Source organism: Symphalangus syndactylus, chromosome 18 (assembly GCF_028878055.3).
Source record: "Symphalangus syndactylus isolate Jambi chromosome 18, NHGRI_mSymSyn1-v2.1_pri, whole genome shotgun sequence".
NCBI lineage: Eukaryota > Metazoa > Chordata > Mammalia > Primates > Hylobatidae > Symphalangus > Symphalangus syndactylus.
This window is the reverse complement of record NC_072440.2, coordinates 29763926-29778114: the sequence shown is the minus strand read 5'-3', so window position 1 is coordinate 29778114 and position 14189 is coordinate 29763926. Positions and strand designations below refer to the sequence as shown.

The window sequence follows — 14189 nt, the reverse complement described above, 5'->3', positions numbered from 1 at the left end:
TTTTTTTTTTTTTTTTTTTTTTTTTGTATTTTTAGTAGGGACGGGGTTTCATCGTGTTAGCCAGGAAGGTCTCGATCTCCTGACCTCGTGATCTGCCCACCTCGGCCTCCCAAAGTGCTGGGATTACAGGCTTGAGCCACGGTGCCTGGCCTCTGGCCTCTTTTTTGTTTTTGATGTGTCTTTGGCTAATTTTGGTATCAGGATAATACTGGGCTTGTAGAATCGGTTTGGAAGTATCCCCTAGTCCTCCATTTTGTGGAATAGTTTCAGTAGGATTGGGATTCATGCTTCTTTAAATGTTTGGTAAAATTCAGCAGTGAATATTGGGTCCCAGGCTTTTCTTTGCTGGGAGACTTTTTGTTATGGCTGTGATCTCATTACTTGTTACTGGTCTGTTCAGATTGTGCATTTCTTCATGGTTCAATATTGGTAGGTTGTATGTGTCCAGGAATTTATCAATTTTTTATAAGTTTTCTAATTAGTTGACATGTAGTTGCTCATAATAGCTTTTAATAATCCTTTGAATTTCCGTGGTATTGGTTGTAATGTCCACTTTTTCCTCTATGATTTAATTTATTTGGGTCTTCTCTCCTTTTTTCTTAGTCTGGCTAAAGGTCTGTCAAATTTGTTTATCTTTTCAAAAAACCAACTTTTTGTTTAGTTGATTTTTTGTATTGTTTTCTCCGTTTCAATTTCATTTATTTATGCTCTGATCTGTATTATTTCTTCTACCAATTTTGGGTTTGGTTTGCTTTTGACTTTTCTAGTTCATTAAGGTACATTGAGTCAGGCACAGTGGCTCACTCCTGTAATCCCATCACTTTGGGAGGTTGAGGTGGGAGGATCACTCGAGCTCAGGAGCTCAAGACAAGCCTGGACCACACAGTGAGACCCTGTCTCAACGAAACATCAAAAAAATTATCTGGGCATTGTGGCGTGTGCCTGTAGTCCCAGCTGCTTGGGAGGCTGAGGTGGGAGGATTATTTAATTTCCGTGTGTTTTTATAGTTTCCAAAATTCCTCTTGTTGTTTATTTCTAGTTTTATTCCACTTTGATCAGATAAGATACTTGATATTATTTCCATTTTTTGAATGCTTTAAGACTTGTTTTGTGGCCTAACATATGGTCTGTCCTTGAGAGTGATCCATGTACTGAGGAGGAGAATGTGTATTCTGAATATCCATTAGTTTCATTCAGTCTACAGTGCAGATTAAGTCTGATGTTTCTTTGTTGATTTTCTATCTGGATGATCCCTCCAATGCTGAAAGCGGGGTGTTGAAGTGTCCAGCTATTATTTTGTTGAGGTCTATCTCTCTTTTTAGCTCTAATAATACTTGCTTTATATGTCTTCGTGCTCCAGTGTTGGGTGCATATGTGTATACAATTGTTATATCCTCTTGCTGAATTAACCCCTTTATCATTATATAATGACCTTTTTGGTCTCGTTTTATAGTTTTTGTCTTGAAATCTATTTTCAGAGATACTTACTTTTAACCATTTCTATATTTTATTCTTTAGTGATTACAATATCCCTATATGAATGTCTATATTACAATTTCTTTGCTTTTCAACCTTAGAAATTTTCTGTTTAATTTTTGCTATTAAAATCAACGTTTGAGTTCAGTTACACAATCAACCCCCCTCCTCTCCATTCTCCCCTCAATATAGTTATAATACCACAGATTCATCATCTTTTATCCACAGTTTTATCATTGAAAGACCACTAAGTCTAAAGGGTTTTCTTGGTGGTGGCAGAGTAAGTTTGGTGCCCAAACCCACTTTATGTCAAATTCAATCTCTAAACTATCTTACATGTACTTAGTTCTGATAAAGTGTCTAGTGAAGCAAGTGCCTTTGGGGAAAAAGTGGCTACTCCCCCTGACCATTGTGTCAGTAATGATGACTACAAAGGACAGTATCCTGGGGTGGATTCTTCTGGGTATTTTAGAGAAAGCAAATGGCAAGCTTAGATATTTAAATTCTCAGCTCTAGTAATAGAGAACTAGAGAACTGTCTCTCTCTCTCCACAAACACACACACACATACACACGCACATATGCACACACACACACACACACACACACAGAATGGTGACTGGGGGTTAACTCAGAGGTGGGCTGCAGGGATGTGGTGCCAGGCATAATCACTTCGGCTAAATAATAAATTCCTAAAATAACCTCTTATTTCTTAAAGCCACAGAATCAATCTTGCTGAGGACAAAATTCAACTGAGTTCACAGCCTTGCCACGTCTCTGTTATGAGAGTTAGGACATTGATTGAGAAGGAATGGGATATCTGGTAGGCTTAGATGAAGCTGAGAATCTTAAGTTCCCATGTTTCTGTGAGCTTTCCTTGTTGGTGGAAGCAGGCTACCCTTCTGTAGCCTAGCCTTTCTCAACTTTGAAGGCTTTATAGTAATCTTACCTGGGGGAGTTTCCTTATAAGAGAATACCTATTGTCTTTAAGATCCACTTCAATCTCCCCTTGTTGTCTCCCTAGATCAATAACTAGGGAGACAAGTATAAAGCCTGAAATGGGAGGAAATAGCTAATCCTGCAGAAGAGTTGCAGAAACACAGTTGAAGACATAAAAGATGCAAGGTGCTAATACTTATCTCATCCCTGTTGAACTTGTGTTTGGCCCTTGCAGAAGGCAGAAGAATCTTGGAGAATGACCATGAGTGATGGTCATTCATACTTGACTTCCATTGTACCTGCTCTTGCAGGTATGGTATGCATACTGGAGCAAATTAATACAGCTCCTGGCACCTGGTATGCAGATACTGACCTGGAAAATGTTTTTTTCTCTTTACCAATTTGCAAGTATCACCAGAAACCATTTGCTTTTAACTGGCAGGAACAACAGTACACTTTCACAGTCTTTTCTCAGGATTACACCGTGAGTCCTGCTTCTGTCATAATGTAGTTCACAAAAGCCTTGGTCATTTTGACATGCCATACAACATTACAATTTTGATGACTGTATTAATTGGACCTGATGAGAAGGAAGTAGAAAGTACCCATGATACCTAAATGAGACAATTTTGAAGCCATGAAAATTGAGGGGTCTGTCTCCTCAGTGAAGTCTTCTCAGGAAGTCCCCTCAGTGAGGTTTCTGTTCAGTTCACACACCCTCCTGCAAGGTGAAAAGGTTGCTGTACATTTCAGCATCTACCGAGAAGACGAGGCATAACACTTGGTAGGCCTTTTTGGATTTTGGAGGAAACATATTTGAAAATGCTATTTCCATCTTTTTGCCTTGTAAACTTTCAGTTTGCAATCAATAACAGAGCAAGAATAGGGGAATCATCTGGCTGTATAAGGCCATGGGAGAGCATTGCTTGGTGAACTGAATTTCAGCTGATTCCTGTTTTAGATCTCCTTGCTGCCCTTTACACATTCTGGTCACTGAGTTTGGAGCCTATTGTAGTGGAAACGATTATGCCTGGCACCACATCCCTGCAGCCCACCTCTGAGTTAACCCCCAGTCACCATTCTGTGTGTGTGTGTGTGCATGTGTGCGTGTGTATCTGTGTGTGTGTTTGTGGGGAGAGAGAGACAGAGAAAAAGACAGGGTCTTGCTGTCTTGCTCAGGCTGGAGTGCAATGGTGCAATCATAGTTCACTGCAGCCTCGAACTCCTGGGCTCAGACAATCCTCCTGCCTTAGCCTCCAGAGTAGCTGTGACTATGGGTCACAAGACCCAGCTAATTTTCATACCTTTTGTAGAGATGAGGTCATTTCTCTCTATATTGACAGTTTCTTATCTGAACTACCTGCCTCTCTCTGCTTGGAGTCTGCTTGGAGGCTTTCTCCTGTGCTGTGAGAGCTTTGCTCAGTATGCAGGGCAGCTTGGAGGTTTTGGGGAGTTTTTTTTTTTGAGACAGAATCTTGCTCTGTCACCTAGGCTGCAGTGCAGTGGTGTGGTTTCGGCTCACTGTAACCTCCACCTCTTAGGTTCATGCGATTCTCGTGTCTCAGCCTCCCAAGTAGCTGGGATTACAGTCATGCACACCATGCCCAGCTAATTTTTGTATTTTTAGTAGGGACGGGGGTTTTGTCATGTTGGCCAGACTAGTCTTGAACTCCTGGCCTGCCTTGGCCTCCCAAAGTTCTGGGATTACAGGCATGTAATGCCTCTGGGGGCAACAATCAGCCTGTGAGAGATGGAAGTCATTGCATAAATCTTCTGGCTCCCTGGTATTGCTGTGAGATGACTCTGAGATGTGTTCTGTATCTTTCTGGGGTCTTTGTTGATTACTCTGGGTTTTCAGCAAGTTCTTTCCACAAGGTTGGTTGAAATTCACATTTTCCCAATCCTGTATAGGCTTTCCTAATTGTTTATTTTTTAAAAACAGAGTTATGGCAAAATATGCATAACATAAAATTTACCATTTAAATAATTTTAAAGTGTTCAGTTCAATAGTGTTAAGTATATTCACCTTGCTGTGTGGCCAATCTCTGGAAATTTTTCATCTTGTAAAGCTGAAACTCTATACCCATTAAACAACAGTCCCGCATTTTCTCCTCCCCCTATCTCCTGGCAACCGCCATTCTAGTTCTGTTTATATGACTGTGACTACTCTAGATATGTCATATCAGTGGAATCATACAGATTTGCCTTTTTGTGTATTTTTTCAGTTTTTTTTCTTCTTACTAGTGTTTGTTATTTCCCTAGTGATTGTTCTTTGCTGGGCTTTATGGAGTTTTACCCTACATAGCCATCACATTCAGCCAGAGTCCCCAGGGGTCCCTTAGGCAGATTTCCAGAGCTCCCTCTCCAGCTAGTTCCTATACATTTCAGATGTTTCTCTTCCACACTCTGAGCTCTTTATCTGCAGCTCACAGTGACCTCTGTACTCTGTGTGGCTTTCCCTCCCTGTGCTGGGATCTGGTTAGAGGACTCATCTGCTTGTTTTTCTCCTCTCTAGGATCATAGCTGTGTATTGCCTGCTGTTCAGCATCTGAAAGTATGTTTTTGGCCAGTATTTTTGTTGTTTCCAGTAGGTACATTCGCTATTAGTACCTCTCTTGTGACATAAATCCATATGGCATACTAAAAATCTTTTTCCTCTGGCTTCTTGAGAACAGGAACTATCGCTCTCCTCCTCCCTTTTTCTACTTCTCCTCCTTCACTGTCTTCTTTATTATCTTCATAGCTACCACCGAGGGAGCTCTTTCTGCAAGCTTGTCATTGTTCTATGCAGTATTTCATTTAGTTCTTATAGCAATTCTACAAGGTGAGTATTGTTTTACAGATAAGGGACCCAAGGCTCATATAGAAATAAAATGTTCAAGGTCTCATTGCAATATGTAGCAGAGATGAAATTCAAGCCTAAGACTTTCTCATTCCAAAGCTGTAACAGTTACACTAGTAGCTCTCATTCACTGACCACAAGATATTACATTTACGAGGATATACCTAGCAGGGTTCTTTTAAACAAAATAATTAATTAATGTTAAAAATTGACAAAATAGTATATCTTTATGGTGTACAATATGATGCTTGGATATATGTAAACATTGTAGAATGCCTTAATTATGTTAATTAACACATGCATTATCTCACATAGTTTTTTTTTTGCACTGAGAACATTTAAAACATACTCTTTTGGCAATTTTTAAGTAGACCATATATTGTTAGTAGCCATAGTCACCATGCTATACCATCAGAGTTCTTGATTGGAAATGATGAAAGCCAACTCGATCAGCGGGTATTGGGTTCATTCCTAGAATCAACAAGAGTAGGGAGAACCTGGCTTGAAAGACGGGCAGGAATGAAGCGGGGCCAGGTGGCAGGAAAGGCGCCAGGGCCCTGCTCCAGGACACCCCGCCCGGGATGCTGCTGCCATCGCCCTTGCATGTTTGGCCAGTCCCTTGCACAGCTGGTGCCGCAGCTGCCACTGCCAGAGTGAACTCTGAACTGCTCTGCCATTTTGCAACTGTTGGTCTAGAGTGAGGGCTCCAGTTGTCTGTGGCCCAGAGGTCATGTGTCCCAGAGAACAAGCACCTCACCTTAGGGCTTCTGTGGAGGGAACTGGGGCCCTGCCTTATATCAAGACATCCACAGTGGTGAATTTCCCAAGCACATGAAGGTGGTTTAGATGCTGGGAGGCCAAGAAGACAACAGTTGATGGTCACTCCAAGGATCATATACATATTTGTCAAATGACTGGTCAACTTGAGGCTGGCTTCTCTTTTAGACTTACAAGGAAAAAAAAAAAAGGTTTTTTTAGGTTTGCTTTCTTCTTTTCTGACAAAGCCAGCCCAGCACTTACCTCACTTTTTCTTCTCTTTTTAAAGTGCTTCTCATGTTGCAACATTGTAAGAAAGCAATCCCATAAAATCAAAGTCCTCACATTCTTTCAGCTACTTTTGTCTCTATTATGTTACAATAGTTAGATTTCAAAAATGGTAGCTACCATATCCTTGGCACTGAAACAAAGTACTTTACACACATGACCTTGTTTAGTCTTTGCAATAGCCCTAGGAGGTGTGGTGATTAATAGTCTTAGCAGCTCTCTTTTGTACATCAGGACCCTGATACTCAGAGAGGATTCAAGATCCTAGCTACTAAACAGTGCAGCTGAATTTGTGACATTTTTCCTTTTTTTTTTTTTTTGCTTTTTTTTTTTGAGAAATTAAAAAAATTCAGAAAAGTCCAAGGAAAAATAGAATAGACGCCCATATTTCTATCAACAAGAATTAACTATGTTAATTTATATTTGTCTTCTAGCTTCCCTTTTGAAAGAGATAAAACATTAGAGAGACAGTTATGGGTTTTTTTTGTCATCTCTTTTCCCCTTCCAGTCCACTTTCAAATACTTTAGCATAATATATTTATACATTAGTAGCCAATGCATGGTATTATTTTAACATACGTGTGCTCTTAAAGTTTTTGTAAATGATATGTGAAATTCTACATCCTGCTTTTTTTCTGCTCATATTTTATTTTGACATCTCTCCATGTTAATTCATCTAGAGAAACAGACAACAAAGTGGTTCAGATCACAGGATCTAGAGCCAGACTGCCTGGCTGGGTTGAATCCAGCCCTACCATTACTAGTTGTGTGACTTTCGACACATTTGACACATTTCCTGTTTTCTCTATGCCTTAATTCCTTTATCTGTGAAATGTGGACTCTAATCGTGTCTTCTTTATTAGGTTGTTGAGCAGATTGAGTTAAAAACATGCAAAACACTTAGAACAGTGCCTGACACAGGAAACACTTAATAACTGATATTTGCTGTTGTTATTAAAGACGGCCCTGCGTCCATCTGTAAGACAAATGTTGAATTGTTTATATTCATTTCCACCAAATTCCTCTTGTTTCCTTTAGCAAGCATCACCAACATTGGTGCATGAAGGTGAACTTGAAATCACTAGCCACTGAGCAGAATTTGTCCATTTATTCCATTGTGAGCTCTTGGTAAGTGTGGGCTATTGTCATTATCTCAGTCACTTCTTTGAACTCTTGCATAACCTTCCATCGTATCCATTCATTTCCTTAGGGATGGACATTTAGATTGTTTCTTATGTTTTTCTATTAAAACCAATGCTGCAATCTTCATCCAGGTATATGTCTCCTTACACACACGTGGGCATGTGGAATTGCTGGGTAGGGATTGAACCCAGGCCTCCCTAATGCCAAAGACCTTATGTTGCTCCCACTTACAGAGTCATATGTAGAGACAGACAGTAAATTTTGAGGGTGATGATGATCCACGGCTAATGGAAAAATTCTTCAGAGATGCACATTATCCCTAAGAGATCACTCAGAGGGACCTTTGGCGGGGGAGATATTAAAGGTCTCCTTACCTCATAAATGAACCCCCAATGAATATTTAGCTGAATGCAATACGTATTAAGACAAACAAAAAACATTGTACAGGGATATTAACAACATGAATAGTTTTTATTGCTCCCAAATTAGAGTTTATTAGAAAAAAATATTTTTAAATTTTTAATCATAGACATTTGTTGCAGAGTTGAAAGAGTGGTGATTTGTGCGGGCAAGATGCATTGAAACAGTATTTCTTTTTCAGTCTGACATAGTAAGTCATATTACTGAGCCAAGAACTATTTAATTGTCTGTATATCAAATAGCTCAATGAAGTATTTGATGGTGTGACTAGACAAGTGGTGGAATATTTCAAAATGTCAAATTAGTGAAGAATTGTAGAGAAGGAGAAAGAAAGGAGAAAAGAAAGGAGTACTTCATTGGTGGCAGAGGTGGGGCAATAGCAGGAAGTCCTGACTTGAAGGAAGGAAGTTCAACACCCGAGAGAGGACGGTCTGTTCTCTTATCAAGTTCATCTGCAGGGACAAACTCTACAATTTCCCCCAAGCAGACCCTTCTCAGCTTTCAGCAGCCTAAAAAAAATGTGGAAATTCAGATTTAGTCCCGTTGCTTCTTTTTTGGGTCTCTGAGGACCCAGATAGCAGCCTGAAGGCAGGTCTGGGAGCTAATAGGTACCTTCCTGAGGCCCAGTGGGGAGAGGACCTGGTGCAGACTTTGAGCCCTTCCCTTGGTCCTCAATCCCCCGCCCCTTCTTTTCCCAAGTCCTTGGCTTTCCAAGGTAGAATAATGCTCTCCATTATTCCACCCAGCGCCCCAAGACACCTGTGGTGGAGCTGAGGTGCCCTGCGGGCAGAAGAGCGCTCCTGGTGGCGGGATCCAGAGCCAGCTTGCCTGGTTTTGCCATCCTAACCTGAGCTTCCTTTTCCACACCTGAGAAAGGGCGCAAATCAGAGCCCTCCTGGCCTAGAGCTGCTGAGTGGGGGGTGAAGGGCTCGGCGGTGTCTGGCGTATGCCACGCCACATGCTTCCTGGGAAGCAGCAAGCAGGTAGTCGCCTCAGCCTGTGAAAATTCAGGGCATTGCTTTGGCTCGTCCCTGTCCCTGACCCTAACCTTAACCCTTATCTCTGAAGTAGTTTGAGAGGGAGACACAGGCCTTCCCAACAAATGGGCCCCTTTATTCTTTGAGTCGGTGGGAGGCCAGGACGGCCAGATCGCCCACTCCAGGCAGGTCAGTTCTCGTCAGGAGCAACCTGCGTCTTTAAGGTCATAGCTGTTATTCTTGGAGTTATTTATTTATTTATCTGTCAAAGTCTTGCTCTGTCGCCCAGGCTGGAGTGCAGTGGCGTGATCTTGGCTCACTGCAACCTCCGCCTCCCGGGTTCAAGTGATTCTCCTGCTTCAGCCTCTCTAGTAGCCTGGGATTATGGGCGCCTGCCACTACGCCCGACTAACTTTTTGTATTTGTTTTCAGTAGAAATGGGGTTTCACTATGTTGGCCAGCCTGATCTCGACCTTCTGACCGCAAGAGATCGACCTGCCTCAGCCTCCCAGAGTGCTGGGATTTGTATTTTTTGTTCCTTTTTTTTTTTAAGTAGAAATGGGTTTCACTATGTTGGCCAGCCTGGTCTCGAACTTCTGACCTCAAGAGATTGACCTGCCTCAGCCTCCCAAAGTGCTGGGATTACAGGCATGGGCCACTGTGCCCAGTCGGAGTTATCTTTAGTGATCTCAGGATTAGCCAGCCAGCTGGGGTAAAGGGGTGGGTTTAGAAACTTGCCTTAAAAGTGTAGTCAAAGGCAAAGAAAAAAGCAACTATGCTTTTAAGTAATGCATTTTGAGGCAGGGCACGGTGACTCATGCCTGTAATCCCAGTACTTTGGGAGGCCAACACGGGAGGATCACTTGAGCCCAGGAGTTCAAGATCAGCCTGGGCAACATAGCAAGACCTCCATCTCTACAAAAAATAAAATTAAAAATAAAAATTAGCTAGGCATGGTGGCATGCACCTGTAGTCCCAGCTACTTGTGAGACTGAGGCACGAAGATTCCTTGAGCCCAGGAGTTGGAGGCTGCAGCGAGCTATGGTCACACCACTGCACTCCAGCCTGGGTGAGAGAGCGAGACCCCATCTCTTAAACAACAACAACAAACAAACACATTTTGAGGGAGGATCACAGCTTGGACATTTTGTTCTGTCTCTGTGACCCAATTACAATGAGGTTAACCATTTTCCTTCTCCTTTCCTTTCTCCCTTGGCCTATTCTGCAGACAATGTCTTATTCACAATTACCCTGTCAGTCACTGTTGTGATAAGGATCATGCTTTCTGTAACTAACAATAGGCAATAAACTAATAACAATATCCACAGATATGTTTCCTGTGAAACTCCTTGGTTTCTGTTGCTACACATTTTAGTTAAAAATAAATCACTTAGAAAAAGAAAGAAAGGAATAGTCTACAAGAAACTAGAAAGAAATACTGCAAAATGTAAATCCCAAGCTTATAGCAAATTTCACAGCATTTCACACTAAAAAGCAATCAATTAAATAGATAACCTTTTTAATGATAACCAATATAATTTACGAAAGACCCTGAGCATACAAAATTCATGGAGGATAGAAAATGAATAGATGAAAGAATAGCGGATAAATTATACTTTATGAGTGTTAGGTCTGTTTATACCTTCTTGATAAATAGCTTTAGACATAAACTTAGAGTTTTTTAAATGAAAACACAACTGAAATCCCTTCTCATTCTATTCTTTCAGGAAGGCAGGGTGATGAGTAGATAGGACATGGGCTTTGGAGCTGATCTGCTGTAAATCCAGGCTCTAGCACACAGGTGACTGTGTGACAGGAAATGTATTATGTATTCTACCAACTCTGCTATTTCCCATCCATAAACCTTGCAGGCTGCTGTATGTTAGACATGCACACATAGATGTATCCATATACATAGGCATATCCATGCACACATGTATTAGTAAAGTATTTAGATATTTTTCTCGAGATTCATCTGTGTATGGGATTTAGCTGATCACCCCTGACTGCACGAACATCTGGTGAATACATTACAAACCATTCCTGCTGGTTCATAAATGGTAACAACAAATGACAATTAGAAATGTTTATAAATACTGCAAGCATTTCTAAGTCTTTACTTAATCTTAAAAAATTAGAATTTCTATAATGTGTATAACATTAAATACTTACCATTTATTTTTATCTCAACAGTGTGTAAAGGTGTTTCTATGAATTATACATGATTCTGACTGTCACAGGATCAACCTTGTCTCTGATCTGTTAATCCCTTTGTTGTTGTCTTTTTTTAAAAAAAAAAAACAATTGTATTATTGTTTTGCACTTATTGTTTACTCTCTCAAGAGTTCAGCCACTGGGATCATTAAACATTTGATGTATCAGAGCATAGAGGTCCCAAGCTTGGACTCTGAAATCAGAGTGCTGGGGTTCAAGGCTGTATTAGTCCATTTTCACACTGCTATAAAGAACTGCCTGAGACTGGGTAATTTATAAAGGAAAGAGGTTTAATTGACTCACAATTCAGGACTGCTGGGGAGGCCTCAGGAAACTTACAATTCTTGTGGAAGCCGAAGGGGAAACGAGGCACCTTGTTCACAAGGCAGCAGGAAGGAGGAGTGCCAAGTGAAGGGGAAAGAGCCACTTATGAAACCATCAGATCTTGAGAGAACTCACTCACTATCACGAGAACAGCACAGGGGAAACTGCTCCCGTGAGTCAATTACTTCCACTTTTTCTCTCCTTTGACACCTAGGAATTATGGGAATCATGGGGATTACAATTCAAGATTAAATTTGAGTGTGGACACAAAGCCTCAGCCATATCAAAGCCTCAGCTCTGCTACCTTCAAACTGTGTGACCTTGGGCAAATTACTTAGCCTCTCTGGGCCTTAGTTTCTTCATCCACAAAATGGCATAAGATAGTCTTGTTAGGAGAACTAAATGAATTAATCTTCATAGTGCATGGCCCTGTTCTGAACTGTAATTGCTATAAAAGTCTGAAAGAATGAAATTGTTAATTTTGCTAATGATTAAAAATGGATAAATAAAACACTTTATTATTATATTTGTAACTATTAAGATAACTAGTAATAACTATTAAATTAATAGCTATTAAAATATTGATATAGTGTACATTATTCCTGATATAGCTATTTAAGAGAAATATCTATGTAAAGTATCTGACACATAACAGATGTTCAGTAAATAGACATTTTTTATTATTGTTATTCTCTCAGGAAAGAAACCTATGCTAGGTTATATTTAAAAGGCACTGATTAGATTCAGCTCTCTCTATGGAGCTTTGAATGGAAACTTTTTTTCTTTTAAAATTACAGTGTTTTCAGGTTCAGGAAAAACGTGATGACTAAACTGAGTCCTGTTAATGTGTCAAAGCCAAGTCATCAGGTGTCCTGGGTGGCAGGAGGCCCTGGGTATGGGTGATTGGGGTAGTATGAGTAGGTGACAGGGGCCTTTGAGGCTTTTGTCCTCCTGCTCTGGTTTTCTTACCACTCCTTCAGGTCCTATTTCAGAGTGGAGCAGCAGCCTTGAGAACTACCTGCCTAGGGTGGCTAGTGACGAGGCCATCTAGATGGTGGCAGCATGGCAGTGGATGGCAGTGGATGGTGGCTTCCAAGCTGTTACCTACCCTGGCTTCCTTGCATAGAGATGGTCACAGGAAGCGTTGCCGAGCCATGTGACAAAGGCCCAGGCTCTACCACTCAGAAGTTGTGTGGCTACCTAACTTTTCTGAGCCCTAATGGCCTCATCTGAAAATGGGAGAGTAATTCCTACTGCTTGATTTAAATAGAAACGTCGGCTGGGTGCGGTAGCTCATGCCTGTAATCCTAGCACTGTGGGAGGCCAAGGCAGGAAGATCCCTTGAGCCCAGGAGTTTGAAACCAGCCTGTGGGCAACACTGGGAGACCCTGTCTCTATTAAAAAAAAATTACTTAAATGAGAAATGTCTGTGCTTTGCTCAGTGCCTGGGCCAGAGTAAGGGCTTTGTTAGTAGTAACACAGTGGTGTTCTGATGTATATAGCGCATACAGTGGGGTTCTGATGGCAAAATCCACTGAATATCCCCAATGGTGCTAATGCATCTTTCCTTCAGGGTTACTGTTCAATAAGCTGCTCCATGCTAGCCTAGAAATTAATTAAGTTTTTATCTCCCCTACCTTTTCACTATAAATTATAAAAGAATTTTTTTAAATTTCTCAAATGCTATATATTTTAGAACTAGCATTTCCCCAGTGGATGCAGTTATAAAGGAATAAGCTCTCTGACAGTAAGACCCAGGCTTAGTTCAGGAAAATAGTCCTTGAGATGAAATCAGTCGGTATTACTAACACCCATTTCAGCTCAATCTGTCTGATCCCCAGGAAAAGAGATCTCCGTCATTTCATTCTGGAGGTATCAAATCAGTATTTTCTGGACCTCAGGATGAAGCCCTTGCTGTATGGCATTAAAGTCCAGCGCTTAGGTCATGTCCGATGTCATCCAGCTGTCCACCATCACTCACTGCACTGTCAGTAGCTCTGGTCACACTTGATGTCCTGAGTGCCAGTGGAAAGTTTGCTCCCAAGGCTGACTTGCTGCAGGCTTATGCGGGAACCCCTGGGCAAAGGCTCAGGGGTAAGGGGCTGGGAGTTTAAGATCTTAGAACAAAGCCCAGATTGTACCTTATAGGAGATGCTCTTGGACAGGTTTGTGTCTCCCTCTGCGGAACCCAAGATGTGTTCCTTCAATGAGCATGTGTGTGACAGGCTGCCCATGAGGGGTGTGGGATGTGGAGAGAGGGGAGAAAGGGGCTTCTACTTCCCTCCAGTCAGCTCTCAAAAGGCTTTCCTGGAGAGGGGAGGGAAACCAGGAGTGCAGCTGCAAAGGAACCCTGAGATACGCTGGATGTGCCAGGGTGTATGGGGCATCGGTCACCTGCTGTGCTGTGACCAGGTGAGGGGTGGTTGGCTGCAGACAGCACAGTCCTGGCATACAGGGGAGGAGATGGACAGGGGTGCACGTGCCCAGATGGCTGACCTCTCGCTCATTCCCTCATTCAGAACTGTTCACTCTGTGGATGCTCTGTGCCTGTGCCTGGCACTTGTTGTCTTTACAGTCTAAGGAGGAAGATAAACATTTAACAATTAAACAAATACATCAGGCTGGGCATAGTGGCTCACTCCTGTAATCCCAGCACTTTGGGAGGCTGCGGCGGGTGGATCACTTGAGGTCAGAAGTTTGAGACCAGCCAACATGGTGAAACCCCTGTCTCTACTAAAAATACAAAAATTAGTTTGGTGTGGTGGCATGTGCTTGTAGTCCCAGGTACTCGGGAGGCTGAGGCAGGAGAAT

The 14189-nt window shown here is 41.7% G+C and overlaps 1 protein-coding gene across 1 annotated transcript in view; it reads left to right on the top strand.

Annotated features, from left to right (window-relative positions):
- The window catches only part of MCCC2 (methylcrotonyl-CoA carboxylase subunit 2), a 113249-nt gene that overhangs the window by 83918 nt on the left and 15142 nt on the right, over positions 1 to 14189 (top strand). The gene's annotated exons all lie outside the window — the stretch shown is intronic.